The sequence below is a fragment of the Cyprinus carpio genome, chromosome A6 (assembly GCF_018340385.1).
Source record: "Cyprinus carpio isolate SPL01 chromosome A6, ASM1834038v1, whole genome shotgun sequence".
Lineage (NCBI taxonomy): Eukaryota > Metazoa > Chordata > Actinopteri > Cypriniformes > Cyprinidae > Cyprinus > Cyprinus carpio.
In genome coordinates, this window is record NC_056577.1 from 27,474,502 (window position 1) to 27,499,698 (window position 25,197).

General features: G+C 42.1%; 1 pseudogene; it reads right to left on the bottom strand.

Moving 5' to 3' along the window:
* Nucleotides 1–1,426: 1,426 nt before the first annotated feature.
* LOC109083094 lies at nt 1,427–24,444 on the bottom strand (annotated as a pseudogene).
* Between the last annotated feature and the right edge of the window lie 753 nt (nt 24,445–25,197).

The following is a 25,197-nucleotide window of genomic DNA, read 5'->3' on the forward strand; positions in this document are numbered from 1 at the left end:
ATTCATTGAGAATATGAGGATAAATGATGTTTCTCTAAATATTAATATGACCATATATTTAATATGACTTATTTAGAGCTTAAAAAGTGGAACTATCTCTTGAAACCATTTCATAAATGCAAGCCGAGGACTCCGACTGGCTTATTAATAAATTATATTATGGCAGCTGCAAACACTGCTGAAGACTGTGTGACACCTATTATGTAAATTACAGCTGACCTCTCTAATTAGTCATTTCCAAAATAAAGAGGCAAGCAGTCTGAGGCTCTGATGTTGTGTATTATTCAGTTATATGTTTTGGGAAATTAATTATGTGTGCCTTATATTCTGGAAATAGAACCCAATTAATAAAGCCAACTACAAACCAACAAAATGCATCCACAGTTAAACAGTATTATAGCACTTCCAAATCTGTGCTTAATCAGGAACTGGCTGAAGTTCCTATTATATCTGAACCCTTGACCATGGCAGTTGACCCTAGGTTGCCTCAAGAAGTGTCAGATTAATATCAAATTACCTCATCAAAGCAAGGCTCAAAATACATGTCATTGCTAAAAACAACATATATCATTATTTGCCATTACCTGTCACTGTAGTAGCTGTTGCTTTGGTAATAATTCACTGCTCTCAGAAATAACTAACTTTGATTAGCCAATTATATTTTTGTATCCATGCTAAATAAAAGTAAAAATGGAAGAAAAAAAAAATTACGAAACATTTTATTCATCAAAGAATCCTGAAAAACGTATATCAAAGAATCCTGAAAAACATATCATGGGTTCCAAAACAACATTTAACAGCATGACTGTTTCCAACATTAATACTAAATCAGAAAATTATATTGATTTCTGAAGGGTCAGCATATATATTACACTGAACTGTATAATTGTCACTACATGACTGACTGTGCTAGTTTCATGTGTTTCATATCACTATGCAGTCTCTTCCTTCTTACATTAATAATTTCCTTCTCACATTAATAGTTTAAACTCAATTCAACATTTAATGACAATTTATTTATATATTTGGTAAGTAGCCATATAATAATTGAGATAATGTACAGACAGCTGATTAATTATGCTTCAGTCAACCCCCCTGGGTGATTATGAAGATTATGAAAACTGAAAACTTTCCCTTGCATGGTTTATAATAACAATTATAACTTTAGGAAATGTTCATACTTTTTAATTCTTCAGTGCATAATAAAACTGAACATTTTTAAACATGTTTGTTTTTGCCAAAACATTTCATTTGACGATAATAAGTTAGAATTCATTTGTAAAACGTGTTTTAATATTTTATTTTGAAAATAAAGCACATTTTAGGTTTTTCAGACAGTTCAACTTGTGTTACAATATATTATGTACTTAACCAGGCAAACAACTTCAAGCATCAATAAAGCATACTTGAGTTAATTTGTGCAGTCAGCTGTCTAGTATTGCTTTGGTCAGTTCTTTGGCCCATTGGCTACAGTTCTTTTGTGTTGTTTATCCATTTACAAATTATAGCCAGAACCCACATGACAAAGTTAATTTGTCCTGTAATTAGTTTGAAGATTTATTTCCATTTGTTTTTAATAAGCACCTTAATATGTACATATTGTGTATGCGCATTTGGAAGGACAAATATTTTTGGAAGGCTAGTATAAGTTTTAGTGCTTGGTTTGAAAGCTTTTATTGCCATGTCAAACTCCAGATTCATCAGCATAAAATGTTAGGGACAGGCACTACTTTCATTTGACATAAAAGCACTATATTATGTATGCTTTTTCTTGTTGTCTGCTGACATATTTTCACATATATGTTCACTTAGAACTCTTCAATCTACTAGCGGCCACTCCCCGTCTGCAGAGGCACTGCCATCTGTCCACTTGACTTAGTCCCTCTCTGACCCCAGTACACACTAACCCAGACATCTGCCATCAAGTTTATATGCATTTTCCATTTACTACCAGCATGCACTTTCGTCGCTGTAGGGGAAAGTTAATAATGGAAAGCTATAAAGCAAGAACCAAGGCCAGGTCTATGAAAAATAAAACACTTTTATGCCTTTTTTTATTTATTTCTTGCATTTGGTGACATTTATTTGAAAATGCCTCAGAGTAACATATTTTGTACTGATTCTGGAAATGCTTTTACCAATGGGGAGATTTAAACAATCCTTACTGGTTGGAGGTTGGAGGGATATTTTATGATCATAGTTTATGGGCAACTTAAAATATTTACAGGGAAAGTTATTGCACAGCACTGACATTTGCAAGCAGTTTTACTAGCTATTAAGAGCAAATGTTACTTGTTTTCACTTTTAAGTGTTTAAAACCTTTGCCCTAGTGGGGTCACGTAAAACATAATAGTAAAAGATACATTTGGAGACCAATATTTGTCACCAATATATGGCTTACACAGTTTTATCAACAGTAATTTTGTGGCAATACATACATTTAATTCATTCCTTTTTATTAGTGATGGCAATCAATGATGGCAAATTGCAGACAAGGAAATACAACGATCAAATGACAAAAGTTGCATAAATGCTTTGAACTGAACAAAATATTGTACTTGACTCACAATTATATCAAACGTGCAGTAGACCTTAATAAATGTAAAATGCCTAGCAGAGGTTTTCAATTATGTTTTTATTTATAAATCAAAGATGAGTCAGTGGAGTCTTCCAGATCCCATAGATATTTCACTCTGAAAAATGAAAGAGCAGAAATTAAATTTACTTAAGGATACAATACTTATAATACTTTTACATTACTCATCATTATATATATATATATATATATATATATATATATATATATATATATATATATATAATATATATATATATAGATAGAGAGAGAGAGAGAGAGAGAGAGAGAGAGAGAGAGAGAGAGAGAGAGAGAGAGAGACTTATTTATAGAGCATCTCAACAAATGTAAATGTAGCTCAACTTGAATGTACACTTATATAAGACCAAAATATACTACAGCTGGTGTTTTCACATATATTCTGTAAACATACCTAAGATTGTCAGCTGTGTGCTGCATTCAGCACGGCCTAAAGAGTTTTCTGCCACTACTCTGTATTCTCCATTGTCTTTGGCACTGACTCTCAAGATGAGCATGGAACAAACGCCACAGGTGTTAGTGATGTAGTAGTTGGTGTCAGTGTTAAGGCTGACATTGTTGTGGTACCAGGTGACGTGAGGTGTGGGGTAGCCTTTAACAGCACAGCTCATGTAGCACTCATATTTCTCTGGGATAGAGTGGGTTTTCAGGGGAACCGTGAAAATGGGAGCAGAGTCAAAGTTGCAAGGTTTGGATGGGGCTAAGTTGAGGCTGAACTTTTCTGCAGGAGATGAGAACATATGAAATGAGACAAAGAATCTTAAGGAGTACATTTATTATCCTTTATGGAGAGCAGATCAAAAGAGGTAGAAGTCCCAGCCAGCTCACCTTTCTTCCTTATAACGCCCCATGTTAGGGACTCAGAAGGTTCTGAGACGCCTATGTCATTTTTGGCATACACACGAAAGTTATATTCCCTTCCTGGCATGATGTTGACTGCTGTGAAGTTGTTGTTGAACAAGCGGTCAGCGACTGTATGCCAGGTGCGTTTGATGGAGTCCCGTTTCATCACCATATAGTGCAAGTGATTATCTCGTTTCTCATCAGGAGAAGGTTCCCAAGAAACTGTCAAGGTGCCAGGGACATTTTCTTCCAGCTCCACTGGGCCAGGTGGCTTTGGATCATCTGCAAACATGCCAGGTATCCACGCAATCAATAATATTCCTCATTATTATCTTAGAGATTTTGCCAAGTAGGATGTGTTCCTTTATAAACACATTTTTGGTCCTGGAATGGATAATAACAGCCACTGAAAAAATCTGAGTGAAAAGTTGCTGAAGACTCAGCACTAAGTCTAGCCCTAAAATCTGATTGGTTGATGTTTTTTTCCAGGATGTACAAGTATGTTTATCCGGAGACACATTCTGCATGGAAAATCACACTAAGCAAATTAGATTTCAGGCCTGATGCGCTTTTGCTCTTATCTGTTTATCTCACCAGTCACTCTGATCTCAACACTGAAGGTCTCCTGACCCACTATGTTCTTGACAATGATGGTGTAGATCCCACTGTCAGAACGCTCAGCACTGGGAATCAGAAGCTGGGACATCCCATCTGTATTGCCCACGGTCACACGTTTCGACACAGGCATTCCATCTTTCAACCAGATTATAGTTGGCATTGGGGAAGCCTGCAGATGAGAGTTAATATTTTATTAAAATCTGTAGAAAAGTCATCTGAGGATAGGAAAATGCCTGTTTATAAAATACTACCATTTTGTTCTATAGCATTGGGATACCTCAAAGTTTATGTTGACCCGAGCAGAATTTTCAGCTCTCATGACCATAAAGCTCTTCATTTTGCGATTGGTGAAATTTGGTCTTACTGAAAAGAAGATTTGAGGAGTAGCAAATTAATCTTAATATAGCGATATTTAAATTAAAAAAAAAAAAAAAGTTAATTAAAATTGATTATTAATTATTTAAAACAAATACAACTATAAGACAAAACTTTGGACACACATGCACATTTTTATTAGCACTATTTTCCAAAATTTAGATTAACAGTAATGTCTTCTAGGAAACTCTGGACTTATCTCAACCAACTTTATGAGGGGCATCATAGGATGTTTTTTTTTTTTTTTTTTAAATATAAAGTTTGCATGTATACTAAGCACTTATTAGCTGCTTTTCTTTGTTTTGTTTTTTTTAATTTTAGATTTGTAACAAAAATACTGGTACAATCTATACTTGTTTACAAAAATATTTTCAGGCATTCATGCAAATGTTTTAAGTCTTCAGACCGCATTGGATAAAAGCCTTTGCAAAATGTATAAATGTAATTTAAATGTTACAATTCACAAGATATGTACATTTAGTGATGTGCATCTAAACTTTTGACAGGTAATGTACACATTATAAAAAAAAATATATTCATATTATACCAGGTGGAGGCATGGAAATGATGTAGTTGTCCAGATCTCGGGGTTCCCCATCACCTCCTTCATTGGTTGCAACCACTCGGACCCAGTACATAGCCATAGACTTGAGACCAAGAATTGTATAGGATGTTGAAATAAGTGGGTTGGAGTTGCAGCGACCCCATTCTGTGTTCTCAGCTGGCCTTAATTCCACAAAATAACCTTTAGCTTCATCCTGGACACCTTCCTCCTCCTTTGGTTTAGTCCAACTCAAAGACAAAGAGGTATAGGTGGAATCTGTGACTTTCAGGTCAGTGACTTTACCAGGGGGTTCTGAAATCCCAAATTGAAGTACAAAAAGGTCAAGGTAGTTCAAGTTGTAGAATTATGATTTTTTTTTTCCCTTGTTACTTTGTTCTTTATTCCAGCAGGTTTTGAACATCCAACATCTTGTACCACAAAATTGTTTATAAAATGTGTTAATGTGATAATTCTTTAAGTGTTGTTGACTTACTTTTTGGATCTCTGGCTATCACAAATTCAGAGGGTGTGCTTGGTTCTCCAGCACCAGAGAAGTTGATGGCTGACACACGGAATTCATATTCCATTCCTTCAACCACATCTTTCACATCATACTGTTTGCCTTGGAGAGGACAATGAGTGAAATAAGGGCAAGTAAAACCTAGCATGTTTTATAGAAATCACTAAATGGCATATCAAAAACACTTTAAGATCTGCAAAATATGAAGAAAACCTTTGATTGGCTCATCAGGGGGGTTCACTTGACCCCATAAGTTGCTGCCCCGTTTGCGTTTCTCCAAATTGTAGCCAACAATGTTGGTTCCACCGGTGTTGGTGGGAGGTGACCATGCCAAAGTGATGCAGTTCTTGAAGGCACTGACCACTTTGGGTGTAGATGGTGGTCCAGGATATGCTGTAACAAATTAGTCTTTTAAATGTAACAGTTTCTATGATAACGGTGTTTACTTACATTTTCAGTGACAGCTTAATGCTCTTTTTAAGATCTAAACACATGCAACCTCACCTTTGGTGCCAGCCTGGATGTCATTTGTCTCAAAAACGTCACTGGTGCCCTCTGCAGTCAAGGCCCTGATGCGATAGCAGTACCTCCTTCCATGGTCCACGTCAGTGTCCTTATAATGGGGCTCACCGGGGATATTTCCAATCTTCATCCAGGTGTTGCGTCCAATTTGGTTACGCTCAATGTAGTAGTTTTTTATAGCAGAACCGCCATCGTCCTTTGGGGGCCTCCACTTGAACTCCACACAGGATGCTGAGGCTTCTAATACTTCAACAGGTCCCATTGGGTTGGTGGGTTTATCTGAATTCCAAGAAAGAAATACTAAGTTCTTGTTGGTCTTTGTTCAAGGCGGTGTATACAAATGCCTTGTGGATTATGAATTGGATTACATTTGTAAATTCCATTAAGGACAGGTTTTTTATGTTTTATTTTTACTATATAAACACAGCAGTTTTCTTAATTGCATGTGAATATTACATGGCCTTTTATGTACCAACCTAGAACAATGAGTCTTGAAAGGGCCTCAATGGTTCCAAACTCGTTTTTGAGCTTCAGCTTTATTTCTCCACTGTCTTTGCGTTGACATTTCACAAGTAGAAGGCGACTGTGACTGTCTGACTTCTCAATCTTGATGTGATTATCCTCAAGCATCTCCTCACCCTCATTGTACCATTGCACTTTCATTGGCTCACGACCTACAAAGTCCATTTTGAAGGTTGCTTTTTGGCCAACCCTGATTATCACAGGCTCTGAGAACTTGGCCAAGTCATCTTGATTCATCCTTGGTGGGTCTGAAAAACAATATACAATAGATTTTTTTTTTTTAAGTTTCTGACTTACCAGAAAATGCACTTCCTCTTCAGGAACTCGAGCTGCGTCGAGCGCTTTGGGGAACGCGTCTAGCGTGAGCGACTCTGAATATCGTGTGAAATCAGTCCAATGGAAGAGCGTGACGTCACGGGCGGGGTGACGTAAGCGACCAGGAAGCTATAAAAGCACATGCCGCGCAGCTGGCATCAGCTTCGCGTCTTCAGCAAGCGCTCTGTGTGTGCATGTCATTTTGTCTTGTGAGTCTTATTTACTGTTGTCTGTCCAGTAGAGCTCCAAGCAATGTCCAAGTGCAAGGCGAAATCTAAACGTTCCAAAGAAGGATGGGGGGTTGCGTCCGATCATAGACCTGCGGGTCTTAAATCGATCAGTTATGAGACTGAAGTTCAAGATGCTCACGATCAAGCATGTTGTAGCGCAGATCAGATCCGAGGACTGGTTTGTCACTATAGATCTCAAAGATGCATACTTCCACATATCCATCCTTCCACAACACAGGAAGTTTCTGAGGTTTGCTTTCGGGGGCGAAAGCTTACCAATATCGAGTACTTCCCTTTGGCCTCGCACTCTCACCCCCGCACGTTCACGAAATGTGTAGATGCGGCTCTGGTCCCCCTGCGCATGCAGGGCATCCGCATTCTCAACTACATCGACGATTGGTTGATTTTAGCTCAGTCAGAGCAGGCTGCGGCTCGGCATCGAGATGTCGTTCTCGCACATATGGGGGAGCTGGGTTTGAGACTGAACGTCAAGAAGAGTGTACTTTCTCCAGTTCAGAGAACCACCTATCTAGGCGTAGTATGGGATTCGACCACGATGCAGGCACGATTGTCCCCTGCTCGTATCGAGTCGATCCTCATCTCAGTCGAGAGAGTCAAAGAAGGCCATTCACTCACTGTCAAACAATTTCAGAAATTGTTGGGTCTGATGGCAGCTGCATCCAACGTGATACCTTTAGGCCTGCTGTACATGAGACCCCTACAGTGGTGGCTCAAGACCAAGGGATTTTCCCCGAGGGGCAATCCACTTCGAACTATCAAGGTCACGCGGCGCTGCCTCCGTGCCTTAGACATGTGGAAGAAACCTTGGTTCTTGAATCAGGGCCCAGTGCTGGGAGCTCCTGGTCGCCGTGTAACACTAGCGACGGATGCTTCCCTCACTGGTTGGGGTGCGGTCATGAGTGGCCACCCTGCCCGCGGTCTGTGGAGCGGTCGCCATCTGACATGGCATATCAATTGTCTAGAAATGCTAGCAGTTTATCGTGCACTGAAGCACTTCCTCCCAGACCTAAGGGATCACCATGTGTTGGTGCGCACCGACAACACATCGGTGGTCTCTTACATCAACCACCAGGGAGGTCTGTGTTCGCGCCCCTTGTACAAGCTGGCGCACCAGATCCTTGTGTGGTCCCAGGACAAACTCCTCTCACTCAGAGCAGTATATATTCCTGGGAAACTGAATGTGGGAGCAGACATACTGTCGAGACAGGGGGCCGAGGCCCGGGGAATGGAAGCTTCACCCCGAGGTGGTGGAGCAGATATGGAGAATTTTTGGCAGAGCTCAAGTAGACCTCTTTGCGACTCAGGAGACAGCACAATGTCCCCTTTGGTTCTCTCTAGTTCATCCAGCTCCCCTGGGACTGGACGCTATGGTACAGACCTGGCCGAGGCTTCGTCTGTACGCATTTCCCCCTATTGCTCTGCTCCCGGGAGTTCTGGCGAGAGTACGCCGGGACGGGGGCCGTCTATTGTTAGTAGCCCGTTCTGGCCGGGCCGAGTATGGTTCGCAGATCTGGTCTCGCTCCTCGACGGCTCTCCTTGGGAGATACCGATCAGGACAGACCTACTCTCACAGGCGCAGGGCACGATAATTCACCCTCGCCCGGAGCTGTGGAAGCTGTGGGTGTGGCCCCTGAGGGGGCGCAGTTCATAGCATCCGGTCTCTCAACCGAGGTTGTTGAGACCCTCCTCCAATCCAGAGCTCCCTCAACGAGGAAACTGTACGCCCTGAGGTGGAAACTCTTCACCTCATGGTGCAGAAACCGCCAGCTAGACCCAGTAAACTGCCCAGTCGGTACAGTTCTGGAGTTCCTACAGGCCAGGTTCTCTGCAGGGTTGACCCACTCCACGTTGAAGGTCTACGTGGCGGCCATTGCGGCCTACCACGCCCTTCTAGATGGTCAGTCTTTGGGAAGACACCCATTAGTTACACGTTTCCTCCGCGGTGCGCTGAGGCTGAGACCTCCAGTACGGTCCTGTATTCCCCCGTGGGACTTGGTTGTGGTGCTAGAGGCCTTGTGCAGACCTCCATTTGAGCCTATTCAAGATATCTCAGACAGACATCTGACACTTAAAACCGCCTTTCTGTTGGCCATTACCTCTCTGAGGAGAGTAGGAGATTTGCAGGCCCTCTCAGTGGCCCCTACATATCTGGACTTTGCACCTCGAGCGGGATATGTTCCTAAGGTCCCCTCTGTCACACCACAACCTGTAGTGCTGCAGGCTTTCTGTCCTCCTCCCTTTCGGGGAGCCCGACCAAGAGAAGCTAAACTGTATGTGTCCAGTTCGAGCACTGGACGCATACGTCCACAGAGCTGCCCTGTGGAGAAAAACAGACCAATTGCTTGTATGCTATGGTCCCCCCAAGAGGGGTTCTCCTGCTTCTAAGCAGTCTATTAGTCGTTGGATAGTCGAGGCTATCAACGCCACCTATGAGTCCTCTGGTCGTCCCCCGCTGTTGGGAGCCAAGGCTCACTCCCACACGGGGTATGGCGGCCTCCAAGGCCTTTTTGGCAGGTGTATCCATGCTGGACATCTGCAACGCTGCGGGGTGGTCCACGCCCTCTACATTTGCAAAATTTTACGGCCTAGACATGCCGGTCACTCCAGGTGCATCCGTCCTCTCGTCCTAAGCTGTGCTCTTCGGATACACACTAGGCAGGGGTTTGGGAGTCTGGCAGCGTTGGTACTCGTTCCCCAAAGCGCTCGACGCAGCTCGAGTTCCTGAAGAGGAACGTCTCTAGGTTACGTATGTAACCCTAGTTCCTCGAGGGAACGAGACGCTGCGTCTCGGAGCCATACCCCCGGCACCCCTGCCGGCGCTTGCTGGTACTCGAAGCTGATGCCAGCTGCGCGGCATGTGCTTTTATAGCTTCCTGGTCGCTTACGTCACCCCACCCGTGACGTCACGCTCTTCCATTGGACTGATTTCACACGATATTCAGAGTCGCTCACGCTAGACGCGTTCCCCAAAGCGCTCGACGCAGCGTCTCGTTCCCTCGAGGAACTAGGGTTACATACGTAACCTAGAGACGTTCTATATGTTGTTCTTGTTACCTCGAGGAACTTGGGTTACATACGTAGCCTAGGTTTTTTGTACATCTGCCTCAAAGCGGTACTTTCCGCCATCGTCCTCTGTGCAGTTTGATACAATTAGTTTATGGACTGCTCCATCTTTGACGATCTTCAGATCATCTGTGGTTGTTATCTATACAGATATTTCAACAGAATTATTACTTAATAAATAAAATCGCTGATTCATATTTATTTATTTGGGTATTATTAATTATTACACTGGGACATTGAGCATCAACAACCTGGGCTTACCTCTTTTCCATCCTTACACCAAATGCCATCGCACTTCTCACTGCTGAGTTTGCACACCATTTCAGCTGACTGGCCTATGATGGCATGAACATCTGACAGTCCACTGGTGAAGTGAACTCCCAGATCTGAACAACAGGTACATTGACAAGAGTTTAAAGGTTACATCAAACTTAAACTTATGTCATCAGAAAAATTATGTATAAGCAAGATCTACAGAAAACAGAGCTGGCGAAAAAATCCGGTTGTCGCACATGCATGTTTCTGCTGATGTGGACGGAACACCGTCCTAAAATACTTTGAAAGTGTTTCCAGCATTACTCATGCAAATAACCCTTTTCTGTTTAGTGATTTAAAAAACATACAGCATGAATAGTAAAGCCTATCCTCCAAGCTATTGATTTATTTAACTGGTTCGTATTAGTGAATCATAAACATACAGCTTCACCAGTGATGTACAATTCCCAAACCAATGACTATTAGGAGGCGATTCTTTTTAGTGAATCGGCACCATACAGCATGCCCAGTGAAGTCTGATTAACGAGTGAATGACTCTTGAGTCCTTTCTATTTAGTAAATTAAAACCATACAGCGTGATTAGTAACATCCAATTCCCAAGTTCATTTGACTGTTTTGCGAATCAAAAACATACAACTCGACAGATGAAGTCCCATTTTGAGTGAATGACTTGAGTTCTTTCTAATTAGTGAATTTAAAAATTACAGTATAACTAATCCTGAATCCCTATCTATAATGACTCATTTAAGGTGTTTTTTTTTTCTTTTTTTGTGTGAATCAAAAACATACAGCCCAACAGATGTAGTCTGATTGTCAAGCAAATGACTCTTATTTCTTGAGCTAATGAGGTAGGCCTTTTTTTAGTAAAAAAAAAAACATTTAAAGGACATCACTATTATTGACTAACTTTTCTTGTGTAGTTAAACATGTCATCAAAAGAATCAGCTAATCAAAATGGTAAGTAATCTTACCGATAATGGTGTCTTGGACCAAGGGCCCAGTTCTCACTCTCTTTCTTGGCTCCTCACTAAGTGTCTCTTCCTCTGGTGGTGGTGAAGCAGCTTCCTCTGATTCTGGTTGTTCCTCCTCCACCTCTGGCTCAGATTCTGGCTCTGGCTCTTCTGCTATGGCTTCAGAGTCTGTCCTGGGTTCTGTTTTAGGCTTGGGCTTGGGTTTGGGTTTAGCTTTAGATTTAGATTTAGCCTTTGGTTTTGGTGGTTCTGGTGCAGCAGTTATTTCCTCAGCTGGTTTCTCTTCTTCTGCTGGTTTCTCTTCCTCTTTGGCAGCGGCCTCTTCGGCCTGAATCTGTTTCAGCTGCTCCATCCTCTCCTCGCGCTCCTTCTGCAGCTTCTCCTGCTGTTCTGCCGCGATCTTGATCAGGTCTGCGCCTCCACCTCCTGCTTGAGTGGTTTTGCGTGCTGCCTTCTTGCCCCTCTGGTTCGGATCTGGGTCAGCTGTTCCAAGGGCAGACCAACATAGGAATGAGGTGTTAATATTCTGGTCATTGAGTGGAAAACTTGCTGGATGTCTACATGACACTGCACACGTACGTCCTGCTCTCAACGATATAATGGACATAACTGACCATTTGAACAATGCAAGCAATCAGTTTCCTTTTGTGCTTCTTATTCATTTAGATTTAAAACATTTTATTGAAATCGTCAATTTTGTGGTTTCAAAATGAATTATTTATTAGTGCTTGTCAGGTCTGTCCATGCTGCAGCAATCAATGTTCAGTTGTTCGTTCATTAGAATAATTTCAACTTTTGCTTGTGAACAAAAGATTCTAACGTTAAATTTATGAATCAAATCTACTTTGAATCAATAAAGTGATCATTTAACTGGGAGTTAAATGTGTCAGTTGCTATGATATCAGTTAATGAATATTTCTCATGTGGCATTTACTGTATATGCGAGGATCAGCACACTTTAACATGTTTATCAATTGATCTGATAAATGTGGGTGATGTCTAAATTTGATCTTACCCTCCACTATCAGCCAGGCGTTACAGGACTTCATTCCAGCCACAGCTGCATAGATGCCTTTATCCACTTGCATACAGTCCTTCACCACCAGTCTATGGATTAGCATGTCCTCAGAGACAGAGATGTCATACTTTTCACCCTGTTCCAGTGCTACATTCTTGCCTAGCCAAGAGATCTTAGGGAGTGGAGCAGATAAGACACACTCAAACACGGCATCCTCTCTTTCCACAGCCTTCACTTCCTGAATCTTTACCAAGAAGTCTACCGCTGGAACTGTCGAGGTAGAGACAAAAACAAGCATGCTTTAACATAAAACTGTACTTTGAGACAACATATACATTAATTGTTTTCATTCAAGTCAAATAAATATTTTAATAGGACGGGAACACTTTAGTATATGGACCAATTCTCACTATTAACTAGTTGCTTTTAGGCATCCCTATTAGTAACATATTGGCTGTTTATTAGTATGTATAAAGCAAATATTCTTCATCTCTAATCCTATCCAGTACCTACACTTAACAACTACCTTAATAACTATTCATAAGCAGCAAATAAGGAGTTTATTGAGGCAAAAATAACAGTTAATGGTTTGTTAATAGCGAGGATTGGACCTTAAAATAAAGTGTGACCAATATGACTAGAGAAATAGCAACTTTCAAATAGTAGTCAGCACTCAAAATAGTTTTCCTACATATAAAGACAATTTATTTAGAAATTAAAATTCATGTTCACATCTCACATCACACTGTATTTTCTCTCTTCTGTGAAAAACAAAAGGAGATATTTTACATGAATCTCCATGCCAAGTGCAGAATTTTAAATAACTGTTGACTTATATAGTTGAATGTTTTAAATTTGAATCAAAGTACAGGTGAGATTTGAAAGCTAATGTGGTGATTTCAGTGTATAATTTAAGTTTCAGGTTGTTCAACACATAAATCATATGTCTTACTGTATGTCATATATCATTATCCACTTTAATAAACATGATGGAAACATGTGAGGCTGAGTAAATTATTGTCTATCCTTTTAATGTTACACTTTAATGTAAATATTATATATGGAGAGCTATTTCTTTCTAAATGCAACGCTCACTTTTAAAGTCAGTGGAGAAGACATTGACCCCCTCAATATCGACTTGATACAATCCAGCATCTTCTGCATTCAGACCATATACGCTAAAGATGAATTTCCTGCCGACTTGACGCAGAGAATGTTTCTCATCTGTATCAGTGTTAAATGGAACCATAACACCATCCTGTGACACAAAAAAAAAAAAAAAAAAAAAAAAAATGTGGATATGTTTTATAAATGTGCTTAATTTTATTTTTTTAGCTACAAAATTAAGTAATCAAAATGTGTCTATTGCCTAACCTTAAAGAGAAAGATTCTGGCATTTGGATCTTTAAGATCCATCTCAAATTCAAATTCGGCACATCCAGGCGTCTTGATTTCAATATGTCTCAGGTTGCTCAGGTGTTCAATGTACTGTAGGAGGAAAAGCAAGTTAAAAATATACTTTCGAAACTTTCAAAAGAGACCTCGGGGGCTAGATTTACAGAGGCATTTAGCACATGCACTTCTTGAGCAAAAATAGTAATAGAGACCAGTGAGATATTTCACACGTCACATTCATTTCCAGTGCCAGTGTATTTATATGTTGAAAACTATGACATTTGTTATTTTGTTTGATGGATTTGGTTAAGCCTTAGCAATTTTTTTTTTTTTTTTTTTTTTGAGGTATGTGAATAGGTATATGAATATCCAGTACATAATTTTTCATAGTTTATTTGAAATGCACCTGCGACTGCTGCTCCTCTATTTCCTTTTTCTTCTCGTTCAGTTTCTTCAACATCCAGCGGAAGTCAGTCACCCCGTATTCAGTGCAGATGCGCTCGTAGTCCTTCTTATCAGCGCTCAGCAACAGTTCCCAAAATTTCTCATCAACTTCTCCATCTTTCCTCTCCTCCTTTTGTTCAACTCTGCGAAAACACAATACACCATGAACACCCCTTCCCGGGACATCCAGGGTCAGGCTGGACACATGCAGCTGCTTTTGCATTTCAAAAAACAGATAAACAGGCCATTCAGAATGCAAGTTGTTCTAGAACCATCATTGGTATGATCAGCAAGAACTCACCGGGTCCTCAGGGTTTTTTTTAAATTGGCTGCTGCTTTCTCTTGTTGCTCTGAAAATAAATATAGTTGGGCTATTCATCTTTATTCTGCAGGAGAATGTTGCATTTAAAATATTTTGTTGTTTGTTGCTTTAGTGATTCACTCAAGACTTAAATGCAAACAGACCTAATCGTGCCTCCTGCATTGCTTTGCTTTTCTTGAACCCAACTGAAAAAACAAAAATAATGTTTTTTCAGAAACAGCTAACAAGTCAGATAATTGATTCGCTTGTTTTACTTGTACATTCTGCTTGCCACAAAATTCCCAGGTACAATTGTTAAAGGTTTTGTACTGACCTTCAATCACGTTGAGTGTCACTGTGACTATAGCACGTCCATATTCATTACTTGCATAACATTTGTATGTGTCTGCTTGATCAACTCCAACATTGGGCATCTATTGGGCAACATGATTAATTTTTATTAATACAGTAATAATCTATTACTACCGGTTTTAATTGATTATAGAACAATGACAGTTGTAAGTAAGAGCTGTTCCTTTAAAAATTATGATTACGTTAGAATTCAAAACAGACAATACAGCACCTGTAATTGATGTTCTCCTAAGACTGGATCATATGAAGCAACATATCTTTCAGGATCAGATACATCTCCATTATTTCGAGCCCATGTTACAGTCGGTGTTGGATCTCCAGTGATGATCGCTTTAAAAACTGCAAGCTTTCCTGTGAGAGGGTTTAACAAAGTCAGTTTGAGTACTTCTGAAAAACACAGTCATTGTGTCTGTTTTTTCAACATTGAAGATGCTTTGAGCTGCTGTACTGTACCTTCCTGAATAGTCAAGGCGATGGGTTTGCGAGAGAAGTCGGGATGACTTTTTTCAGCTGGGATTTTCTCCACAAACTGTGTAATCATTACTCCTGGGACTTTAGATCGCTTCTTAATGGCCACTGAGGAAAGAAAAGAGAATTTTAAAAGCTGTGATAGTTAATACTTGAAATCAATGGATTTTGAAAAGGTTCTTAGTGATTTTATTTATTTATTTATTTATTTTACTGAAGATGTATATAGATTAATATCTACCTTGCCCAGGAGCAGTGGGTTCCTTTTCCTTACTTTTTGTAAATTTCATCTTGGCCTGTGGGATTCAGAGAACTCTGTCCTGGGATGAATAACATTAGTTATCAAAAAATTATTACATCCATGAAGTTTGAACTCTTTTGCAGTTCCCCCAAATTCATTTACAAAATGAAAATGGCCATTGTTTACATTCTCATATTCTTCCAAATCTGTATGTTTCTTTATTCTGTAGGAAAAAGATGATTTATTTTGAATTGCTTTTGCAAAAGGAATCTTTTACTCTATTTTAAAATGTTAAGTTGACTGATGTAACTGGACCATTACTGTACATCAGTGATTTGAGCTCAATAATTGGATCAGAGAACAAATTATTCTTCTTCTGTTTTTTTTTTTTTTTGAACTATTGATTTTACAAATCAGCCTAAATGATTCATTCCCGAATTGAACTGATTTATGATTTGTGTTAGTTTTGATCTCTTTACTATAAATTGCATGGATTTCTTTTGTGAAATGTATTTTGTGCATTTCTGCATTCCAAAAAAAAAAAAAAAAAAAATAGATTTGAAGGATCTAATAATGTAAATAATGACACATTTTTCATTTTTGGTATTATTTGTTTATTTTAATTAAAATTTTTGGAATTTTAAATGTGATTTTTGGACCCATTTGAAATAAATTCTTCTAACTATAGTTCTTTTGGTGTATTTGTTGATGTTGATGTAGTTAATCTTTCAGGTTTTGTGATTGTTGCAGAATTAGGGCAAAGTTCAAGAATACATTGCCTTTGAAAAAGTGCTAGACGTGGTTCTGATGAGGAAGCATAATGATTTTTTGACTCAGATCATGTCTGTTCCCTGAGGCAGGGAGCATGGGGGCTTAGCAGCAGGGCTAAGCTAAGCTAAGCGCTTCTGTCAGCTTTTCTCTACAGCAACATGAACACTCCAGCTGTCTAGAATGTAAATCATGGGCCAGTCACAGGAAAAAAAAAAAGCTGGCAAAAGTGTCACTTACACCGATCTGCAACCTCGGGATTTAGGCAATATGTCTGCTACAGGAATGTAATGCTGACATATTTTGAGTAAACCTCAAACCTCCTGAAATCTCTATTAGATGGGTTTCTTAGAATGCAGATTGAGACATTAATTGTGTCTGGAGGTTATGGCACTAAATTGTTGTAAGAAACATGCAGCAATTATATTTTCTTTGGATTACAACTTTGATTCTTATTGAGAAAAAAACAAAAAAAACTCATTAGTTTTGTTTCTGGTGAACTGATGAGTGGTTGTGACCATGTATATTGTATGAAAGACCTAAACTGACATACTTGAAACTACATTCAAAAATATATTTCAAAAGTGTGTAATCAAATGCAGTAGCAGAATAGAATTTATTCACAACTGTTACTAAAAATAGCATGATAAAAATGCATTGAAATTCCCGCATTCTTTAAAGTAGTAATTTAAAGCGTTTGTAAATTGAGGACTTTACTTCTCAATTAACACTATAGCATGTGCCCAGTGGTGTGAGTCAAGTAGCCCTGCATGCTTTTGTCTGTTGTAGGTCACATACCTCATAAAACTATCCATCAAAATACCTGACGCACACTCTCATCATAAATGCACAGTGCCAACATTTTTCAAGAGCTTTATTTCTCCACAATCTCCTATGAAAGTAATACTATTCCCAGATGCATTTCATAACTGCTAGATTGAAAGGTTTCATAAACTATGCCATTCGTTTCCATTTAATATTTATGTGTAGCAGTCGTCTAGGTGATATGTTGCCTATATACAGTATGTGCATCCAAGAAAATTATATATATATATATGTCACGGTTCAGGGTGCTTCATCGGCTTCCCTGTTGTCTGTGTCCTGTCATTTGCTGCAGCTCGTGACCTGGGCAATCAGCGCTGATAATTCAGCGCTGGTGTGTGCAGATCACGAGCTGATTGTCCTCACCTGTTGTTAGTTCCCATTCTCCCTTTTATTCTCTGCTGTGTCTGTCCCTTGTTGTCAGTAGATTTCGCGTTGTCATTGTTATTGTGCTGTGTGTCTGTTTCCTCACCTTTACCGCTGTTGTGCTCAGGACGTCTAGACGAGGAGTCTTTCGTTGGCCGTGTGCCCGAGATCCTCTGTCTCGCTCAGTAGATTTTGTGTTGTCATTCAGTGTTATCCTTTGCTCAAGCCTGTGTCCGCAGGTGTCTGTACGGACGGCTCTGGAGTTGTTACACCAGGCTTCAGTTTGTGTGTGTGTGACATTCACACGTTGGATTAGTAGTTTGGTATTTTTGTTGTACCCAATAAACTGTTGCCCGAATCCTCTGCGTTTGAGTTCTCTCTCTTCGCGTTCCTGACAGAATCTACTGACCATTATGGACTCAGCAGAGGAGATCGATGTTCTCCGAATCCTCAGGCAGCAGGGCACGCTGCTGGGTAGACAGCAGGAGGAAATCACCGCTTCTCGTCACGCTTTTTCGGAGCTGTCACTGCAACTGACTGACCCAGCTCACAGAACGGCTTGATCGGCTTCAGATTATTCCTCCCGCGACTCCTGTTGTACAACCTCCGTCCGAACCAGAGAGTGTTGCTTCCCGTCATGCGGAGCCTCGTCTTAATCCACCTGCTCCATACTCCGGTGAGCCCAACTCATGCCGTTCATTTCTGTCACAATGTTCGCTGACTTTTTCACTCCAGCCCTCTTGTTTTCCCACGGAGCGAGCTAAAATGGCATTCATCATCACGCTTTTAGTCGGACAAGCGAGAGAATGGGGTACGGCCATGTGGGACAATGATCATCAGTGTTGCAGCTCGTTTAAGGAGTTTTCGGAGGAGCTCCGCAAGGGGTGTTCGATCGCTCCGCGCTTGGGACGGAGGCGGCGCGGGCGTTATCTTTGCTGCAACAGGGAGGTCGGTCGGTGTCGGATTACTCCATAGAGTTCCGCACTCTCGCCGCGTCATGCGGATGGAATGCTAAAGCGCAGTGGGATCACTTTCTTCACGGGTTGGCAGACTACATCAAGGACGAGATATATTCTCTCGAACTGCCTCCCAGCCTCGACGGTTTAGTCGACCTCGCCATCCGCGTTGACAACCGGATAGCTCTCCGGTCCCGCCATCGAAGGGGCGTGGTCTCTCGCGAGCTTTTCTCCGACCTGGTCGCTGGAGCGGCGGGGGACGCAACTTCTCAGCGTCTCGTCATGCCTGAGGAGGAGCCCATGCAGATCGGGAGAGCCCGGCTGACGATCACCGAGAGGCGCCATCGCCTCACTCACAGTCTGTGTCTCTACTGTGGGGGGGCGGGGCATGTGGCGGCCTCGTGTCCAGTGAAGGGGCGGCGTTTTTCGGCCAAGGAGGGGCGTACGGTGAGCGTCACTAATACATTGCTGCCCTCTGGTGGTCGTTCCGTCCTCCAGGCTTCATTACAATTTAATAAAACTAGTTATCAGGTGTCAGCTTTAATTGATTCTGGAGCAGAGGGTGATTTTATGGACAATGAGCTGGCTGCCCGATTAGGTGTTCCATCAGTTCCACTGGCCGAGCCCATTTCAGCCAGGACTCTGTGCGGCACCCATCTCACTAGAATTACACACTCCACCAGGTTTATTACTCTCACCCTCTCGGGTAATCATGCTGAGGAGATTCGTTTTCTCTCTCATTCATTCTCCCTCCACTCCATTAGTATTAGGACACACATGGTTGGTCAAACATAACCCACACATTGACTGGACTCTTAATTCTGTTCTGGCATGTAGCCCTTTTTGTTTATCTCAATGTTTGGGTCCGGCATTTTTTCTCCGGTTATGTCTTGTTCTGTGTTACAGGAGGAGCCGGTGAGCCTGGCGAATGTACCGGAGGCTTACCATGACTTGAGAGCGGTTTTCAGTAAGTCCCGAGCTTCATCCCTTCCTCCACACCGCCCGTACGACTGTGCGATAGATCTGTTGCCTGGCACTTCTCCACCTAGGGGGCGCCTGTACTCTCTTTCCGGGCCTGAGAGGGAGGCCATGGAGAAGTACATCAATGATTCTCAGGTAGCTGGCATCATTCGGCCCTCTTCCTCTCCGGCTGGGGCTGGGTTCTTCTTCGTGGGGAAGAAAGATGGATCACTCCGTCCCTGTATTGATTATCGGGGCTTGAATGACATCACGGTCAAGAATCGTTATCCTTTGCCGTTGATGTCATCGGCCTTCGAGCTCTTGCAGGGGGCGACCATCTTTACGAAGTTGGACCTTCGCAATGCTTATCACCTAGTTCGGATTAGGGAGGGGGACGAATGGAAGACCGCCTTCAACACCCCCACGGGGCACTTTGAGTATTTGGTTATGCCCTTTGGACTTTCGAACTCCCCGGCGGTCTTCCAGGCACTCGTCAATGATGTGCTTAGAGACATGGTCGACCGGTTTGTATTTGTTTATCTCGACGACATCCTGATCTTTTCCCAGAACGAGCGTGACCATGTCCAACACGTCAGGCGAGTGCTCCAGCGGCTGCTTGAGAATCGTTTATTTGCCAAGGTGGAGAAGTGCGAGTTTCACGCACGGTCGGTTCCGTTCCTGGGATTTATTCTTTCACCCGAAGGAATCCGAATGGATCCCGCCAAGGTAAAAGCAGTTGCTGATTGGCCTACCCCAGATAGTCGTAGAGCGGTCCAGCGATTTCTGGGGTTTGCCAATTTTTACAGGCGGTTCATTCGGAATTTCAGCCAGGTCGCCCTTCCTCTGACGGATCTCACCTCCACTCGAAGACGTTTTCTGTTGGTCGCCGCAGGCTGAGGCTGCATTTTAAATTTAAAGAGTCGCTTTGTTTCGGCTCCCATTCTTGCTACTCCCGATCCGTCCCGTCAGTTCGTTGTGGAGGTGGATGCATCAGAGGTAGGAGCGGGGGCGATTTTGTCTCAGAGGTCACCTTCGGATGACAGAGTACATCCCTGCGCATTTTTTTTTTCTCATCGTTTAACCCCCTCGGAACGGAATTACGACATCGGGAATAGGGAGTTACTGGCTGTTAAGTTGGCACTGGAGGAGTGGCGCCACTGGTTAGAGGGCGCGGAGGTCCCTTTTATAGTTTGGACCGATCATAAGAACTTAGAATACATCCGCACCGCTAAACGACTTAATTCCCGACAGGCTCGCTGGGCACTGTTCTTCGGTCGGTTCAATTTTAACATCTCCTTACCGTCCGGGATCCAAGAATGGTAAGCCTGACGCACTTTCGCGGATCTTTGAGGCTGAACCTAGAGCCATCCTCCCGGTGACCATTCTGCCTCCCGATCGGGTGGTAGCGATGGTCACCTGGGGGGTGGAGTCCAGAGTCCGCTCGGCTCTGCGCAACGTCACAGTTCCCGCGGGGTGTCCTGAGAGCCTTTTGTTTGTGCCAGAATCGGTCCGAACTAGCGTCCTTCAGTGGGGTCACTCGTCCATGCTAGCTTGCCAGCCAGGAGCAACTCGTACCTGTAGTTTAATCAAGCAGCGCTTCTGGTGGCCTTCCATGGCGCGGGACGCTCGTCAGTTCGTGTCGGCATGTCCTGTTTGTGCTGCGGGTAAGGGCTCCAATCGACCCCCAGCAGGGTTACTCCAGCCGCTGCCTGTCCCTTCGAGACCCTGGTCACACATAGCTATGGACTTTGTCACAGGCCTACCTCCGTCTAGCGGCAACACGGTAGTCCTTACTGTGGTGGACAGGTTCTCGAAGGCCGCACATTTTATTCCCCTCCCCAAATTGCCCTCAGCGAGGGAGACGGCGACTATCGTCCTGGATCACGTTTTCCGTATTCATGGCCTCCCGGAGAACGTGGTCTCTGACAGGGGTCCCCAATTTGTGTCAAAGTTTTGGGCAGAGTTCTGTCGACAGCTGGGGGCGACTGCGAGTCTTTCCTCCGGGTATCACCCGCAGACAAATGGTCAGGCTGAGCGTGCTAACCAGGATCTGGAGAGAGTCTTGCGTTGTGTGGCGTCCGCGGAACCGTCATCTTGGAGTTCCAGATTAACTATGGTTGAGTATGCACATAACTCCCTCCTGGTCTCGTCTACGGGTTTGTCTCCCTTCCAGTGCTGTTTAGGCTACCAGCCACCCTTATTCCCCTCCCAAGAATCCGACGCCGTTGTTCCCATCCGCGCACTCGTTTATTCAGAGATGCCTCCGTACGTGGAGGATCGCCAGAGAAGCCCTCACTCGGACTGGTGACAGGAACAAGGCGTCGGCGGATCGTCACCGTGCTAAGCCCCCACTTTACGTGTGCGGTCAGAAGGTCTGGTTTTCTTCCAAAGACATTCCTCTCAAACTCCCCTCACGTAAACTGGGACCCAAATTTATTGGACCGTTTTCCATCTCTAAGGTGCTCAGTCCGGTGTCGGTTCGACTCAATTTAACCCCCCAGTTTTAAGAATATCCACCCGGTGTTTCATGTCTCTAAGATAAAGCCCGTCATTCGCTCCCCCCTTCAGCCCCAGACCTCTGTCCCTCCGCCTCCTAGACTCATTGAGGGGTCTCCGGCTTATACGGTACGGCGGCTCCTTGATGTGAGACGGAGGGGTAGAGGTTATCAATACCTGGTAGACTGGGAGGGCTATGGTCCGGAGGAGAGATGCTGGGTTCCGGCTCGTGACATTCTGGATCGCGCTCTCATTGACCAATTCCATCGGCGTCATGGTGAGTCCTCCGGGGACGCCAGGAGGCGTCCCTGAGGGGGGGGGTGTTGTAACGGTGCAGGGTGCTTCATCGGCTTCCCTGTTGTCTGTGTCCTGTCATTTGCTGCAGCTCGTGACCTGGGCAATCAGCGCTTATAATTCAGCGCTGGTGTGTGCAGATCACGAGCTGATTGTCCTCACCTGTTGCTAGTTCCCATTCTCCCTTTTATTCTCTGCTGTGTCTGTCCCTTGTTGTCAGTAGATTTCGCGTTGTCATTGTTATTGTGCTGTGTGTCTGTTTCCTCACCTTTACCGCTGTTGTGCTCAGGACGTCTAGACGAGGAGTCTTTCGTTGGCCGTGTGCCCGAGATCCTCTGTCTCGCTTTCCACGTCCCGTTGGGCATTGCACCAGAGGTGGTCTCCACAGCCTGTGTCCGCAGGTGTCTGTACGGACGGGCTCTGGAGTTGTTACACCAGGCTTCAGTTTGTGTGTGTGTGACATTCACACGTTGGATTAGTTTGGTATTTTTGTTGTACCCAATAAACTGTTGCCCGAATCCTCTGCGTTTGAGTTCTCTCTCTTCGCGTTCCTGACTATATATATATATATATTCATTCTTATATATTTAATATTCGTTCTTATATATGTAATATATAATCTTATAATATAATCTTATATGCACACACACACACACACACACACACACACACACACACACACACACAACTGAACACACATAATCATACAGCTATTAATTAGGTGTTGATTTATAATGTAAGCAGTACATCAAGATAAGTTTATCTGCAGACAGCTTCTTATCCGGGATAACCATATTTGTAGGAGTTGAAAAATAGCCATGCCTAGCAACTCAGACATATGATTGATTTATAAATATGCCCAAGGGAGGCCTGGAAAGGGTCTCATGTCTTTAGATGTCAACCCCCCATTAATGGCAGCAAGGCTTCTCTTACTGCTTTGACAATTTTTTTTGTCAGATTTAATGACTTATAAAATGATATTTTCCCTTACCCTGCTCACCCTGCTCTTAGGATTGCTTGTGGTATTTTACAAGAATAGAACTGTCCACATGAGATAAGTTATTAATAGTTGGTAGAATCATCATCACTATCCATTTATATATTTATAATTGTACATTTGTTATTGTCTATGAAATAAATGCATACATTCTATGAAATACAGTATCAAATTATTAATAAAAATAATATATACTGTGAATATATAAGTTATTTGTTTTTCTCAATGATCCATAAATTCTGACCTATTTTCATCATTAAAAGTAATTGTGCTCCAGTATATTTGACCAGAAATCTCAGAGCTGTTGGCTGTGGAATGGTGTGAGACCAATAAAAATAACAAAATGGCTTAAAATAAACACTGATTACATCTACAGATCAATGTAAAAGCTGCATGTCACAAGCATTGCTCCAAACTAAGAAAACAGATGGTGTAGCATCCTTTCATCATTATATGATAATAGGAAACCACTTTGAAAGGAATGGAGACCATCATGAACATTTTTCAGCCCAACAGATGTCTCTGTTCATCATTCTGAGAACTATTCCAGAGGGAATCAAATGTTTTCATCTCTTTGTTTAGAAACAACAATCACAGTGAAATGCCATAAAATAAAAAATAAATAAATAAATTAAAAACATAAATTAATCATTAAATACTGTATATGCTGTTTTTTTTTTTTTTTCATTTTATCATACATTCCAAAAAGTTTTTTATGTAAATTAATTGAAGATGCTGTCCAAATGATCATATTCCTACATAAATAGCACAAAATCAGTACATAGTTATGGTCAGAGCAAGCTGATATAAAAGATATGCAGTAATCCAGGGCCAGTTGAACACTTCAGGCAACACTAACCTATGCTAATTGGCCAGGTGCATTACTCCTTTTAAGTGTGTGCAGTCCTGGTATAATGTAGCATAATAATATGAATACTAAATATTGCATTGACTACTTACTTTGTGACTTGTGCCCGTGCTCTTTGTTCAGCTTTGAGTGCCGACTTCACCTTTGCAGTCCAACTTGAGATGGTCCTCAAAGGTGTCCTGTTGCTCTTCAGGGTGTTGGCTGAGGTATAGACTTACCCATGAGTTCTTATCAAAGACCTTAGTGTGATGAGGAACTGTGACTCCTCCCATATATATGGGACCAGGCTGGAGAATGAAGCTTAGAGTGTCTTATAAACTATCCACTGAAAAAGAAACTCCAGGAGTTAATGTGCGGTGCAGCAGTGACAGCCGAAGGAGCAGCTTCCTCATGATGCGAGAAAGATAAGCTTGTGCTTTTCAGAATGATGTGCCTTGAACCTACTAACAATGATGATTTTATTTCTAAAAATTGTGTATCATTTGTCATTGTAATTGTGTACCATATCAAAAATGGGTCATATAAGACTAATCTAGCCTCTATTAACAAAAATGAATGGTTCTCATTTGAAGAAAAAAGAAAATATGTTGTTTGTTGATGCTTAATGTAAATGTGTGCAATAGTTTTGGAGATCGTTTATTCTAAATGATTCATGGGTTGCATAAACTTTTAAGTGGCCAAGACTGAAAATCCCATGCTTGTTGGTTCCGAGTTTGAAGTTACATTTGTATGGTCAGGCCAGGACGTTATGGCCCATATGTGGATCAGAAGAGACGGAGAGGTCATAAATCATCATGATATAGTGACTCTTAAGTCTGACATATACACATGAGCACTGTACTGATGTTACATGTGCTGGACCCTGACAGGTCATTTAAAAAATTTATTGGCATGCAGTAAAATAGTCCAAATATAACAAGGACAGCATGTTCAGGCTTTACTTATAAGTGAGACTTTATGGTGTCATCAGTATGCATTCATATGGCACTTCTGTATA